Source organism: Alexandromys fortis, unplaced genomic scaffold (assembly GCF_014885135.2).
Source record: "Alexandromys fortis isolate MF-2015 unplaced genomic scaffold, M_Fortis_MF-2015_v1.1 scaffold_224, whole genome shotgun sequence".
Classification (NCBI taxonomy): Eukaryota; Metazoa; Chordata; class Mammalia; order Rodentia; family Cricetidae; genus Alexandromys; species Alexandromys fortis.
The window spans coordinates 999,368-1,015,554 of NW_026068104.1; the positions used below are offsets into that span (position 1 = coordinate 999,368).

The window sequence follows — 16,187 nt, forward strand, 5'->3', positions numbered from 1 at the left end:
GAGGGTTGTGGATGCAAGCTGGGTGGGATAGGAAGAGAGAGGAGGTATCGGGCAGAGTAGCCCCTGAGGATGACCAGGAAGTGTAGGAGGGGTGTCTGAGTTCCCTGTCCCGGGCTGCTGCCGCGGTCAGAAACTCACTCACCCCAGTGATGTCTCTCCTGGTGCCTGGACCAGATCTCCTTGCTGCTTGCCGTATCTCGTAAACAAAGCTATAACAGATTTTCTATCTAGTTCTATGAATTGCTAAGGCCTGGATTTTGAACTATTCAGTTATGATTTCTATATCAACAAGTCTTTGTTTATCTTCACTTTCTCAGCTCTGTTGTTGCATGTCTATTTAGATAGCTATTTCTTCATGATAATTAATTTATGTGGTGATCCTCTTTGTCTCTGGAAATTCTATTTGTAAAAAGTTCACCTTATCTGATACTATGATTCCTATTTTATAGCTATTGCTGTAAAATATATATGGATATATGCTATATTTGTACATACACACATGTCCCTAAGTATATTTTCAGCACATGTTTAACATTATATTTGAAGTGAATTTCTTAGAATTGGATCATAAGGTCATATTCTTAAATCCCTTTCTTCTAATTTTAATGTTTTGTTCATATATTTAGATCATTTATATTTGGTGCAATTATTGATATCTTAGAGTTTAATTTTCCCATTTTTGTTTTATTTATTTTATAACTTTTAGGCATTCACTTGAATGCCTTTTAGAATTCAGTTTTGATTTAAATATGTTTTAGTATCTTTCTTTATATAGCATTTTAATACATGCTTTTATTGTCAAATCATGCATACATAACTTATTAGCCTATTGCTACCACTGTTTTACCAGTTCGAACCATAGGGATCTTACATTCCTGTTTTTATGTTTATTATAAATAAATACAACTGTTATAAATATTTTATCTGCATATACTTAGAGCCGTATCAAATAGAGTTACAATTTGTTCTTAAATCATAAAACATAATTTAGAAAACATAAGAGAGTATTAGTACATATTTCAATGTTTTTGTTTGTTATATATTTTTTTACTTTTTGATTGTCTTTCTAGAGAACTTCTTTTAAACATTCTTATCTTTTGTTTATTTGGTTTTGTTTGGGCGATTTATTGAGTAAGTGTCTCTGTAGGCAGAGTTTTTCTGTGTTCTGGCAGTTGCTCCCACATAACCACAAGAGACTTAATATTAATAAATGCTCAGCTGATAGCTTAGGCTTGTCTCAACCAGATCTTATAACTTAAATTAACCCATTTCTACTAATCTATATGCTGCCCCATGGCTCGATAACCTCATATATATACTTTCTTGCTTCTTCTGTGTCTAGCATGTGACTCTCTGACTCTCTTGTTTGCCTTCCCGGCATTCTCAGTTTGGATTTTCTGTCTAACCTTATTCTGTTCAGCTATTGGACAATTACCTTGTTTGTTAAACCAATTACAGTGAAAAATCTTCCTAGTGTACAAAGGAATTATTCCACAGTAGGTCTTATTATGTAGACGTGACTGGCTTGGAATTCTGAGTATATACCAGGCTGGTCTTGAACTCTCACAGATTTGCTTGCTTCTGTCTATTGAGTACAGAGATTGAAGGTCTGTGCCACAGTACTTGGCTCCATAAGCTGTTCTTTTCCTTTTCCTTCATTATTTATTTATTTTATATCCCATAAGCCATTGTTATGTAAGTCAAACAGTGACAAATTCTCTTGTAATTTTTTTTTTTTTAAATCCAAAACTGTCTCAACAAACTCAATTCCTGAAAGACCTTTGTTTCCACGTGGGATCCTCAGTTAGTAATGTTCACATTTTAGCACTTTTACATGTGTTACTTTGCTTGGGCATTTGTGGTTTCTAATAAGAAACCTGCGGTTTCTCAAATTGTCTCTATAAGGAAGGTCCTTCAATTCTTTCAACACCTTCTTTGACTTTTGTTTCAGAAGTTTTACTACGATGTGTTGGTGAGGATTAGAGCTTGCTCTTTTTGGAGACTACTCAGTTTCTTCAATCTGTAAATTTGTCTTTAGGGCATTTAAGATATTTTAAATCCAAAGAAAATCATATAGGCATCCTCCTGAATATTAACCTTCATCAGGCGATGAAAGGAGACAGAGACAGAGACCCACATTGGAGCACCGGACTGAAATCCCATGTAGCAATTTCAACTCCATATCTTCTTCCTTTTTTAAAAGATGATAGACGGTTCTTCAGTTAGTGCTTCCCATGTATGCATGGCTGTGGGGATCATCCACTGGAGCATAGTCAACCTATCAGAGATCACACCCCGAGAGAAAAACTGGCTCTCTCTTTACCAACAACCATCAACTCTCAATTGACCCTCATCTAGGAGTAGGGACTCATGGGCCTCCACCCTATCCATGCTGAATGTTGACTGGCCTAATATCATGTGGGCAACCACAGACACTGTGACTTCCTGAGTCCAGTGATGTCACTCTCAGAATCCTGTCTCAACCCAGCCCTCTCCAACCTCCATCCTTACAGTTTTTCCAGCTGGCTTTCCAGTCATAGACAGCTCCAACCTACATACTTAGAAGTTCATCTGAACTGGAACCTTACAGAGNAAATCTTTAATAAATAAATAAATTTAAAAAAATTAAAAAAAGGAAAAAAAAGATATTTTAAAATCATTAGTATTTTTATGACATTTTAAGCTCTATCCTCTCTTTCTCTTCTCTTTCCAATAATTCAATTCAAACAGCTAGATTTTTTGTTAAAGCTCTCCAAGCCTATGGGGCTGTTTATTATTTGTCAGTGAATTTTTATATTGTTTACATTAGTCAGTTTCTATTGTTCTGTGTTATAGTTCATGAATCCTTTCTTTTATCTAATTTAGTTTGTTGTTGAGCCTGTTGATTTAGTCCTTTATTTTAATAATTTTAGTTTTTGTTTTTAAATTTCCATCTCATTTTCTTTATATGTTATATTTCTTTCCTGATACTTTCTATTGCTTTCCCAAGTCCATTTTCCCCAAAAGTCTTCTCGAGTGTCTGTGGAATCTGATTATGATGACTATTGTTATAATTTAGGCAACTGATGGAAACAGAGGCAGAGACTTACAGCAGAGCACTAGGCTGAGCTGCCAAAGTCCAACTGAAGAGTGGGAGGAGTGAGAATATGAGCAAAGAGGTCAAGACCATGATGGAGACACCCACTGATAGAGTTTACCTGAGCTAATTAATGGGAGCTCACCAATTCCAGTCAGACAGGGAAGGAAACAGCATTGGACCAAACTAGTCCCTCTGAATGTAGGTGACAGTTATATGACTGGGGCAGACTGTGGGCAGACTGTGGGCCACTGGCAATAGCACCAGGATTTATCCCTACTGTTTGTACTGTTTTTTTGGGAACCCATTCTCTTTGTATGGATACCTTGCTCAGCCTAGATATAATAGGGAGGGCCTTGGAGGCTTCGCCATAAATAGGGAGTGGTGAGGGGAGTAGGTGGAAGGAATAGGAAGAGGGGATGGAGTGGGAACTGTGATTAGTATGTAAAAGGATAAAAGATAGTTTGTTTTCTTTTAAAAAAGAAAGGAAATTGTTAAAAAAGAAATGAAGAAACAAAATTCAAAGAAAATGTCTTCAAAGGCTCATGTATTGATGCTATGGTCCATACTGCAGCAATGAAGTGAGGCTTTTGGTAAATTACTAGATTACAAGAGATCTAATGTCTTCATTAATTAATTCAGTGATGGGTTGCTGATAGCTTCATACTTTGGTGAACTTTGCTTTGGCTGATGTCTTTGAGAAGTGTATGCTGAACATCTCCCTCTATTTCCTATCTGCCATAAGAACGTCCTTCTCTGCCACCGTTCCCATCGCTGTCATATTCTGTCTCTCTAGGGGACTAACAGAAAAAAGTCAGTAGACCACGAACTGAAACTTTAAACCTGGAAGTCAAAATGAAACTTTTCTCTTTTTAAATTGTTTCAGGCATTTTATCACAGTGATGGGAAGTTAACACAATTGTCAACAACCTTCCAGAGTTTCTAAGCTCTGTGCCATCTCATCGTTGTCATTTATTGAATGATCCAATTGATCATTCAATTGGATATATTCCTGGTCCCTGGTATAAATAGAATTTAGACACATTGTCAAATACGTTGTGAAACTTTGCATTTTATTTAAATATTTTGTTTTATCTGACCTTCTAAACAGTATGCTGTCAATTAAAGTAGGATATCAGGTTGAGCTAAAAAAATCTATCTTTCCTTATCCTTTGCTGATACCTAAGTGGGAAGATCTTCATTACTCTGTACCACGGGAGGATTTTTAGCTCCATCCTTGGCCTCTATTGATAACTCTGTGGGTGGAAAGGACAGGGATGCTTTATTGCTTCTCTTTCACCACCCCAGTGGGAAGGAAAGAGAGGCATCTTATTACTGCTATGGGGAACCTTAGTTTCTTCTTCTGATGATTTCTAATGGGAGGACTTCATTGTCCCCTTGGCAAGGATGAAGTCCAAACTTCATGCATGGCCTTTTCTCACACTCCAAATGGGTATTTGAGGATTCTTCTTTATAGTGTCAGAAAAGTAAAAATCTATGCTTCCTACTTGGCTTTTATTGGCACGGGTAACAGAGAACAATAACATTTTTATGGGGTTTTTGGCTTAAGAGGAGTAGTGATTGTCCAAAACGTTGTTTCATGTTGAGGTTTTCTCTGCTCTTTGGTTCTAGAGAGCAGGCTTTCCATTCTTACTTAGTCCTCTCTCTCTCTCTCTCTCTCTCTCTCTCTCTCTCTCTCTCTCTCTCTCTCTCTCTCTCCTGACAAGTATTCCCATGTTTCAGTTTAATCTGGCAGAGTTGGTTGCTTTGAGGAAATTAGTCAAAGGAACCAAATTCTATTCCCTCAACTGACAATTCCAAATTTTCCTTGGCTTCAGACTTGGCCAGTGCTGCAGTAGCATCAGGAACAGTAGCAGTGACGGCAGCTACAGCAGCAGTAGCCATGAACACAGGTGCATCAGTCAAGAAGGCCTTGACTTTTTCAGCAAGTGGGAAGGCAGACTCATTCTCCACAAAGTCAGGACCTGCTTGTATTAATGGTAGAATGTGACTCTAAGTCAGCAGTTGGGTAACCAATCTGCAGACAAACACTGGCAACATTGAGGACACTCCAGGAAGTCAGACTGCAGAGATTGCTTTGTGATGCCATGTACTTCAGAGCTATAGATGCTTCCATTGTCAAACACCTGCTGGATGGTCAGCCTAAAGCAGAAGGGAGAGATGCTAAGCCTGTTTTGTACTGTGGCTTTGCTAGGTCCCACATTGTCTCCAGCTGCACATCACTCAGAATTTCAGTGGTATCCCTGGAGTTTTCAGTGGTGATGCCTAAGGCCTTTAAGAACAGAATCTTCAGCTTGGTGGTAGTGGTGCACACCTTTAATCCCAGCACTCAGGAGGCTAGAGGTAGGTGGATATCTGTGAGTTCGAGGCCAGCCTGGTCTACAAGAGCTAGTGCCAGGACAGGCTCCAAAGCTGCACTGAGAAACTCTGTCTCAAAAAACAAAACAAAAAGAATGAAATCTTCTAGGGCCCCAGGTTTTTTTTTTCCTGGGCTGATAAAGTGACTTCACATGGAGTGATGGCACCAACATAGGTGCCAGTCAATTCCTTATTGGCCAGTATGCCTCTGATCAGAGTGAAGTCTTCTTTGGTGAATATAAAGCCTGCATTCTCCTTGAATATGAGGTAAAAGTTTCTCTAGAGCTGAGTTGTTTTCTAGGTGTTTGCTGATGGCTTTAAGTATGATGCTGTTCTTGCCCGTCAGCACCACAACCTCCCCTTGGAAGGACATGCAGATCTGCTTGGAGCCCACATTGTCTGCTCCCACAATGAAGCATTTTGGATGATCATCCAAAAGTTGGAGGCTTTTAATGCAGTATTTGCACTTTTAATAGCATCCTGTCTTTTGAGGGCATTTTGGCAGTGTGTCAGATATTGCCACCCAGGGTTTAAAGGTGAGAGCAGTAAGACAACAAAGGAGATCAAGGGGATACAAATTGAAAAGGAAGAAATCAAATTCTCACTATTTGCAGATGATACAATAGCATACGTAAGTGGCCCCAAAAATTCTATCAGGGAACTCCTATAGCTGATAAAAACCTTTAGTCAAGTGGCCATATACAAGATTAATTCAAAAACATATATACAAACAATAAAAGGACTGAGAAAGAAATCAGAGAAACATTACCCATCACAATAACCACAAATAACATAAAATATCTTGTGGCAACACTAATCAAAGAAGTGAAAGACCTATACAAAAAGAATTTTAAATCTTTTTTAATTGAGTGCTACATTTTTTCTGTTCCCCTCCCTACCTCTCCCCTCCCCACTTCAACCCTCCCTCAAAGGTCCCCAAGGTCCCAATTTACTCAGGAGATCTTGTCTTTTTCTACTTCCCATGTAGATTAGATCTATGTAAGTCTTTCTTAGACTCCTCATTGTTGCCTAAGTTCTTTGGGATTGTGGTTCGTTTAAGAAAGAAATTGGAGATAATATAAGAAATTGGAAAGATCTCCCATGATCATGGATTGGCAGGATTAACATAGTAAAAATGACCATCTTACCAAAAGCAATCTACAATTTCAGTGTAATACCCATCAAAATTCCAACACAATTCTTCTAGACCTCTAAAGAACAATATCAATTTCATATTAAAAAACCCTCAGGATAACTAAAACAATCATTCACGATAAAGGAACTTCCAGAGGTATCACCATCCCTGACCGCAAACTCTACTATAGAGGTATAGCAATAAAAATCATATGGTATTGGCATAAAAATAGACAGGCGCAAAACTCAAGTCCAAGTGAATCAACATAAATCCAGTTACGTTAAACCCAATAGAAGAGACAGAGGAAAGTATCTTTTAACACACTGGCACAGGAGACTACTTTTTAAATATTACACCAGTAGCACAGACACTGAGATCAACAATTAGTAAATGGGAACCCCTGAAACTGAAAAGCTTTTGCAAGGCAAAAGACACTGTCAATAAGACAAAATGGCACTCTACATAATGGGAAAAGGTCTTCACCAACCTCACATCTGACAGGGGACTGATCACCAAAATATACAAAGAACTCAAGAAACTAGACATCAAAATACCAAATAAATCCAATTAAAAAATGGGGTACAGTTATAAAGAAAGAATTCTCAATAGGAGAATCTAAGATAGCCAAAAGACACTTATAGAAATGTTCAACGTCCTTAATAATCTGAGTAATTCAAATTGAAATGACTCTGACATACCATCTTACACCTGTCAGAATGGCTAAGATCAAAAGCACTAATGACAGCCTATGTTGGAGTGGATGTGGAGTAAAGGGGACACTTCTTACTGGTGGGAATGCAAAATTGTGCAGTCATTTTTGAAGCCAGTATGGCAGTTTCTCAGAAAATTGGTAATCAATCAACCTCAAGACTCAGTACTACCACTTTTGGGCATATATTCAAAGGATGCTCAATCATACCACAAGGACACTTGCTCAACCATGTTCATAGCAGATTTATCTGTAATAACTAGAACCTGGAAACAACCTAGATCCTGTTCCACTAAAGAATGGTTAAAGAAAATGTGTTATGTTTACACAATGGAGTATTTCTCAGCTGTAAATCAATGATATCATGAAATTTGCAGGCAAATGTATGGAACTAGAAAGAAATCATCCTGAGTGAAGTAGCCTAGACTCAGAAAGACAAATATGAAATTTACGCACTCATAAGTGGATATTCTATGTCAAGTAAAGGATAACGAGGCTACAATCCACAGCCGCAGAGAGGCTAGGTGACAAGCAGGGTTGGTCCAAAGAGGGACCCAAGGATTTCTCTGGGAAGAAGTAAAGAGATCTTCTGGGAAAACTGGTGAGGGGAGATGGGAGCATGAGAGATCTGGTTGTATAGGTTGGGTGTGGGATGGAGGGAAAGAGTAATGAAAGAGATGCCTTGATGGGGGTGCATTTCGGGATTAGGGAGAAACACGGTTCTAGGGAACCTCCCAGAAAATCACAAGGATGAATCAAGCTAAGATTCCTAACACTAGTGGAGAGGATACCTAAAATGGCCTTCTCCAGTAATCAGATTGATGGCTATCCTAATTGCCATCAGAGAGTCTTCATCCAGTAACTGATGGAAGCAGATGCAGGGATTCACAACCTAGCACTGGGCTGAACTCCAGGAGTCCTCCCAAAGAAAGTGAGGAGGGATTGTATGAGTGAGAGGGTCAAAGACATGAGAGCAAAAGGCATGGAGACAGGTTTTTCTGAGCTTGTGGGAGCTCATGGACTCTGGACCTGGATAGAATAGACTGGATAGGATAGACTCTGGACTCTGGATAGGGAGCCTGCATGGGATTGACCAAGGCCCTCTTCATGTGTGAGACAGTTGTGTAGCTTGGTCTGTTTGTGGGGATCCTAGAAGTGGGACCAGGATCTGTCCCTGGTACATTAGCTGACTCATTGAAACCTATTTCCTATGGTGGGATTCTTTGCCCAGCCTTGATGAAGGGAAAGGAGCTTGGTCCTGCCTCAACTTGATATGCCATGTTTTGTTGACTCCCATGGGAGGCCTGCCCCTTTCTGAATGAAGATGGAGGAGGAGTGAATGGGGGAAAGAGGGGAGGCAGGAGAGGGAATGGGAGGAGAGAAGGACAAGGGAATTGCAATTGAGATGTAAAATAAATGATGAAATTAATTAACAAATAAAAAAAGGAGAAAAGATGATTCCACTCTAGGGAAGATGCCTGGAAAGAGAGACTATTGCCCTGTATGTAAACAACTGTTTAGCTTCATTATTGCCTTAGCCTGCTATAGAGGGGCCACTCTGGGAGTCTCTTTTGTCATCAGTATTTTTATCTATCCACCAACTCACCTACATACTTATTTAAGATGACCAAATGCAGTGTGATGATAGTAATTAGAATATCTAACAGAATGAGTACTCCTCTAAGTATATGAGTGCTCTTTTCCCTTGTATTTCTCTTATTATATATGCTGAAAATTTTCAAAATGAAAGCCTTAAAGGCTTTACTAAATGAATACTTTTTCATATCATTTTGATTCTGATTTCTTTCAATGTAATACTCCTTTTTCTTTCTTTAGGAAAGCTTTTAGAATCTCTTGTTTTATTCTGTAATGATTTGAGGTTTTATTGCTGTACTCATTATGCTAGACATTCTGTGCTCTTGTTTAATAAATAGAGTCATGACCTAAATGTCCAAGAAACTATTTTATAGTGTTTATTGATCCTATTTTTCTATTTTAAAACTAGCAATGATTTAGATATACCTCATGTATTATAGTACATAGTTAATATTTTCTGTTTTTAACATTTTCATTACTTTTATTATAATTTGGATAATGTTTTACTTTAAATTACAACATTCTTTTGAATTGGAATTCCACTGAGATTTTGTTTTGGTTAGCATAAGTTTGTGATAATTATTTCTCTTACATTTCAAATTCAATGAAATGTATTGTTTTTTACTTTATATTCTTTTTGTATTTGTTTTATGGGTCTGATACTATTTTATACCTCATAATATTTTCCTTATTAATTGATTTTCATAGTTTCTTTCACTTTAATTTTTCTCATATTCAAGAACTTTCTTCAATGATATAGTGATTATAGTGTCCCATTTCATGGGCAGAATCCTGAATTTATGCTTTCTGTATATAAGCACAGTGTGCAATCCAGAGGTATTCATTATAGAATGTTTAAGTGGTCCACTGTGGACCCCAAATGGTTGTTATGTGGAGATCTTTTCAAGCTATATTTACCAGGAAACTCATTTTCAGTTTCTTTCTTTCTTTCTTTCTTTCTTTCTTTCTTTCTTTCTTTCTTTCTTTCTTTCTTTCTTTCTTTTTTGTTTGTTTGTTTTTAGACAGGGTTTCTTTGTGTAACATTGGCTGTCCTGGAACTCGTTCTGTAGAACAGGCTGGCCTGAATTCACAGAGATCCACTTGCTTCTGCCTCCTGAGTGCTGGAAATAAAAGGTGTGCCCTACCACTTCCCGGCTTTAATTCCATTTTTTTTCTGAATGGCAATAATCTGGTTGCAAGGCTTTTTGCTTAGAATGTAGAGGAAGCATTGTACATTAGTATTCAGAGATTCACCAACTAATGTTTGGCTTTCTCATTCATACTCATTTGTCATCTCACTTACTTTCCCTCATTTTGAAAAAATTCCAGTGTTTTGAGCCAATGAGTAAGATGCAGCTTCTGGCTTATTAAGTAGGTCTTGGCTAATGGCTTTCTGTGATTACAAGTTGCATCTGTATATGTGAGAGTAAACTTTGAATATTCATACATGCATTTCCAGTTCATTTCTCATTTGATTTTGCCCCCTACCCTCTGCCAACAATAATGCCTTCAAGTTCTAAGCTTATTGAGGATGTTTTCAGGAAAATTCTCAGTGCACATTTTAAGTTATGAGCTTCTTCACTCTGCCAAGCTAGGTACTACTTTTTCCTTTACTTTCTGTAACCTGAAAACATTCTTTTGTCAGCTGATACCTAATCTCCTGCTATAATTGGCTTTGTTTATTTTTCTAATATGATAAAGAAATATATGTGCTTAAAACATATATGTTCTTACTGCCTATAAAAATAGGGAGTGAAACTAAGGCCTCACACATGCTAGATAAGAGCTCAAGCACTGAAGTACATTTCTGGCTCTTATTTATTATTTCATTCATTTTTATTTTGAGACATCACTAAGTTCCATCAGCAGTTGCCCTTGATCCCGTTCTGTACCCTTGACAAGTCTTGATCTGTGGTCTCCCTGCCGCAGTCTCTCATGTAGCTAGGATTACAGGATTGCACTATCTTTCTCTGTAACATATCTCAGGAATGAAACATCTTAAGCTTTAACATGTGTGTGAATCACCACGATGATTACAGATTCAGATTCTGTTGTTCTGAGTGTTGCATGAGATTCTGCAATTTACACTAAGATATCCAACAACCCAATGAGTAGCTATAATCGACAGCATCTTCTATGCCAAAATCCCTTTGATATTTCATTCCTTTGCCACATTTGCCTGGCAGATTAAGTTTGCCTTTCTTGTTGCTGTGGGATTTCTAGATGAAGAATATAACTTGAAAGACTATAAAGACAGGCTCATAATTGAAGGACTTGTATTAGGCATTCCTACCTATGGTTCCTAACACCTAGAACACACACATATATATATATATATATATATAAAATTTTCATTCATAGATATATATTTATTTATATATTGTATGCATGTATTTTCTTCATATGAACCATCTGCCCACAGAAATATTTTTTGAAATGAAAAGCATAGCATAGTACTGGTATTCAGATTTTTTCCTTTGAAAAGTAAACATGGTATATTGTTGCAAAAATACCCAACCAGTGGTTATGTAACTTTACTATGGTGACAAGAGTTACTAAAATTTATACAAGGTCAAATTTTTATAGATCTACATGCAAAAAAGTACAAGCAAAACCTGGTGAGCTTTTGCTTTTGTTGAAGATGCCGCACATCTTGGTCTGAGGACATAGAGAAATCAAGCTGGGATTGATTGGAAAGTTCCCATGTGCTGGCCAGAGGTGCTCTGCAGGCTTCTGGGAGAGAACTGTCATTAACAATCTTACTCAGATATAGACCTTTGTACATCAAAACTGACTTACCAGGCAAGATGCAACAAACCTGACAGCTCACTGGCACAATGGTAGTAATTCTGTTATGGGCGTAACTAACTGGCTGCTAAAGTAAAGCTGTTCAGAAACTGATGACTGGGGAGGTCATAGGCCGTAGTGGGGAAGCTATTATTGTTGTCTTGCTAAATAGCCTTGTTGTGCCCACCCAATTGCCTTCTAACCATGTTTATATCCTCAGATTAGTGCTATTATAAACTGTAGTCAAAGAAATCTCTCTTTTCAGTGGTCAGTACGGACTGCAGAGACTCATAACTGGCCAAAATTCTGAGAATAAATGACAGGAGACTGTTTAGCTATAAATATGACATCTACAACACCATATCTATGGCTTAGGAAATATCTGGAAAAAGAGACAGAAAAAAATGTAAGAAACAAAGAAAGACAGCAGTGTGTCATGCTGCCAGAGATGTTGTAGCTGCTTGATCTCATGGTAGCTATATTACCTTCACAAGATCTACACGAGATTAGACCTGCCAACACTCTATCATAGAGTTAGATAAAGCTTTCCCTCTCCCTGAGGGTTTGTAGACAGTTAATGGTTGATGGGGCAGTGGAAGACAGTTATCAAATGGTCCAGCCACTGATAAGCTGCTTATACTACTAGAAACAAATGCTCACCTCATGTTAATAACCATAATGAAACTCATTGGTACACACACACACACACACACATATGCGCAGTCACTTGAATGCACACACATGCACGCTCACACCCCATAGTTATGCAAGTAGAAGGAGAACTAGTTGGGAAGAGGAAGGGGAAGGAGATTAGTGAGAATGGGAGGAGGACAAGAGAGGGTGACAGTAGCTGCATCTGATCAAATCACAGTATATACATGTGCAAAAATATAACAAGATCCATTATAAATAATTTCATATAAGAATGAAGTCATTTTAGAACAACTACAGCAAAATGAATGCGAAGAAATAACCATCCAAACTTCTGAATTTGAGAAAAATTTGTGTCACCATTTATAGCATTGTGCCAGCGTTTATTTTCTGACTTTTGCCATGGAATATGGTCAGGGGAGAACAGATGGGGAGGACAAAGGAACTATTCAAATGATGTTATTTTACTGAGTTTTCTGTGTTTTGATTTTTGGGACAAGGTTTCACATAACCCAAACTGGCCTTCAATTCACTTTGAAGAAGACCTTGAACTCCTGACCCTCTTCTCTCCACCTGACTTCTGGGATTATAGGCATGCATGACTACCTAGCCATAAAATAGTATTTTAAAAGTACAGCCACGAAACGAAAGTTGGAGAAATATAATCTACAAGCAGGTCAGTGGTTTCCTGACACAAAGAATTTTGGAAGGTGATGGCCATCAAACATTTTCAAACTGTACAATTTATTGACAGTTTACGTGTTACATTTAAGAGTGTCACACATTTTTGTGTGTGTACTCTATATATATTCACATGCATACACATATCCATATATACATACCTATATATATACCCATACACACACATTTGCCATGGTGTACTGTGAAGGTATGAGGACAACCCCAGGTCTTTTAGCCTCTTTGTACCCTGACTAAGACCAGGGTTTCTCGTTTATTGTTCACCACTATGTACATAAAATTAGGAAGTCCATGAACTTCCAGGGATTCCCATGTTTCTATCTCCCATCTCATCATAGGAACACTTGGAATATAGGCACTACTACTATGCTGACATGGATTTAGCGGACTTCATCTTAGGTTCTTACATTTGCATGTAAGTGCTTTACCCACTGGGCCATCTCCTGAGCCCATAAGTCATATATTTATATGTGTAGTTGTTATATGACAGATATACTTCAAAAAAGCTATAAATTTAAAAAATGAAATAAAACAACTAGATAATATAATAATCTCTCATACTATCACCATTATGATGTTATTGCTGATATAATTTTAGTTAGCATTTACATTGATATCTCTGCATTTATTGAGTATTTCTTATATTCAAGGAATTCGTCTGTTATTTTTCATACGTATGTGCATTTTCATGCATGTATGTATGCATGGCATGTGTATGCCTGGTGCTTGTGGAAACCAGAATTGGGCATCAGATCTCCTTTGACTGGAGTTACAGACCATGTGGATTCTAGGAACTGAACTCAGGTCCCCTGGAAGAACAGTCAAGTGTCTTACCCACTGAGCCATCTGCTCAGCCTCTTTTCTGTGCATTATTATTTATTACCATCTTCCTATAGTTCTCTGTTGGAGATATCATTGTTATTTTCATTTTATACATGAAGAAACCAGATATCAGAAGAGGAGATAATTTCTACTATGCCACCTAGCTACTACATTGCATGCCTGAGATGCAAGTCGATAGCTGTCTGATGAGTAAGCGGTTTTTCTTCCTGTAACTACCTTAACTTCGTGTAAGCAACTTAAATGTGAGCTTCCTATTCTAGACAGCTACCTCGGTGGCTCTCATTAGGATATATGACTCTTTTATTTTTATAACTTTCAAACTCCTTTTCTGCTGAGATTTGTTTTCTTCCTTCCAATTCTTTCTGTGTTTTATTTTTTCCCTATAGAAAAAAAAGCCAAGAATTCATACTACTTACAGGATTTTGCTCCTAGCTTATTTCCCTTTGACTTGTAGATTTATGACTTAACTTTGTCTTATTTTCATTTTTTCTGGCTTTCTCTGCATATTGACAGAGTGGTTTTATCTGAACATTATGTATCCAGCTATATTTAACCCATCCCCCTTTTCATCTTTATATACTCTACTTCTCTCAAAGATGATATCATCAGTTTCCATGAGAGAGGCGTGACAGGCCACATAAAAGTATAGCCTTTCCTTGCTCCACTATCTCTTCAATTTATTCCCTTCCCCACCCATTGCTATATGGTATCTTGTTCAATTTCCACAATACATCTGGCATTTCATTTCTCTTCAAGAGTTTGGGAAGAAAATCACACACCAGAGCTTTTTTCTTGATCCAGACACATTTCACAGCCTTTGACATTTAAAAAAAATTCTGAGAAATCCTAGTTCTGTTCAGTCAAATGCTGCCATTCCCTGTCTTGCTGTTTCTAGCACCTTGAGGCATATGCATTCTGCCAGCCTCAGCGCCTTCTGCAGCTAGATTCCATGTGTCACCCTGATGACCATTTCTGCCTCCTCCCAGGTGTCCCAGACACTAGCAGGTTTCAAAGCTCAGCTGAAGCTGCTGTCCCCCCCGTCTTGTTGAACTCAGCAGTAAAGGCAGCAGGGCAGAGAATATTTCTCTGCTTCAACAACTGGAGCCTGCTGCTCACTTCTGGCGCTGTCATGTCAGCTCCTCCGTACGCTGTCTCTTTCTGCTTTGATTGGTAGCTTAACATAGGAGCCCGCTTTTCTTTTCTCCTAGATCCCAAATCAGTTAGGAAACTCCATGATCCATTTTTTTCCCTTTGTACCAACAAATCTGTCCAATTTTATTATTAGGACTACCACCAACCATTTTTTTTTTACTCATCTTTTCTCAGATGTTCATAGGGCCTAACTTTAATTTTGCCTTAGCTTGCTCTCTTCCTGTTTCTTCTTCGCTCTATTTACAACTTATGTTTTCATTTGAATTTTTCTTTGCTTTGTTTTTCTATTACCCATGAAACATAACCTGCATTTGACAATTTGTGTTTAGTTTTGTAAAGCAATTGTTTTGGTTCTTTTATTGTGGACAACTTGCTGGGGGAGATGTGAACACATTATCTACTATCTCCAGTTAGGGAATTAGAATCCACCACATTTCAATGCCAATGATTCCACTGAAGTTCAACTTGGTGAAACAATGAGTTTTTACACTTACTTGCAAGAGTGTAAGGTGAGGGGTTACTCCCAAGAACAGGAGGCTATTCCTCATGTTGACTCCTATACTCCTTTCTTCTACTCCTCAGCAGGATTCCAGAACTCCACCAAATGTTTGGATGTAGGTCCCTTTATCTGTCTCCATCAATTGTTAAATTACACCTCTTTTGATGACAATTGGGCTAGGCACTAATCTGATCACTGGAGAGGGCTAGTTCTGGCTACTTACCCATTGTTGCTAAGAGTCTAAACTGAGGTTCTCCGCATAGACTCCTGGGAGATTACCCTGTGCCAGGCTTTCACCTGACCCCAAAATGCCCCCCCAGTAGTTCCTCTCAGCACTCTCTCCATCTGTGCCCTGCCCCCAACCTGATTACTCATGTTCCCATCCCCATCTGCCCTTATTCCACTCATGAAATCTCTTCTATTTCCCCTTCCTAAGGGATTTGGTTGCCCCCCCCCCCCATGAACTCTCCTAGATACCCAGCCTCTTTGGGGCTGTAGATTATAGCATATTATCCTTTATTTTATGTAGTGGATACTAATATCTACTTCTAAGTGAGTGATTACAATGTTAGGTCTGATTACCTCACTAAGGTTGATTTTTTTCTAGTTCCACCTGCTTGCCTTCAAATTTTCTGGTATCCTTGTTTTTAACAGCTGAGTA

At 38.2% G+C, this 16,187-nt stretch overlaps 1 pseudogene; it reads right to left on the minus strand.

Moving 5' to 3' along the window:
• Positions 1 to 4,852: 4,852 nt before the first annotated feature.
• LOC126489613 (60S acidic ribosomal protein P0-like) lies at positions 4,853 to 15,575 on the minus strand (annotated as a pseudogene).
• Positions 15,576 to 16,187: the final 612 nt, after the last annotated feature.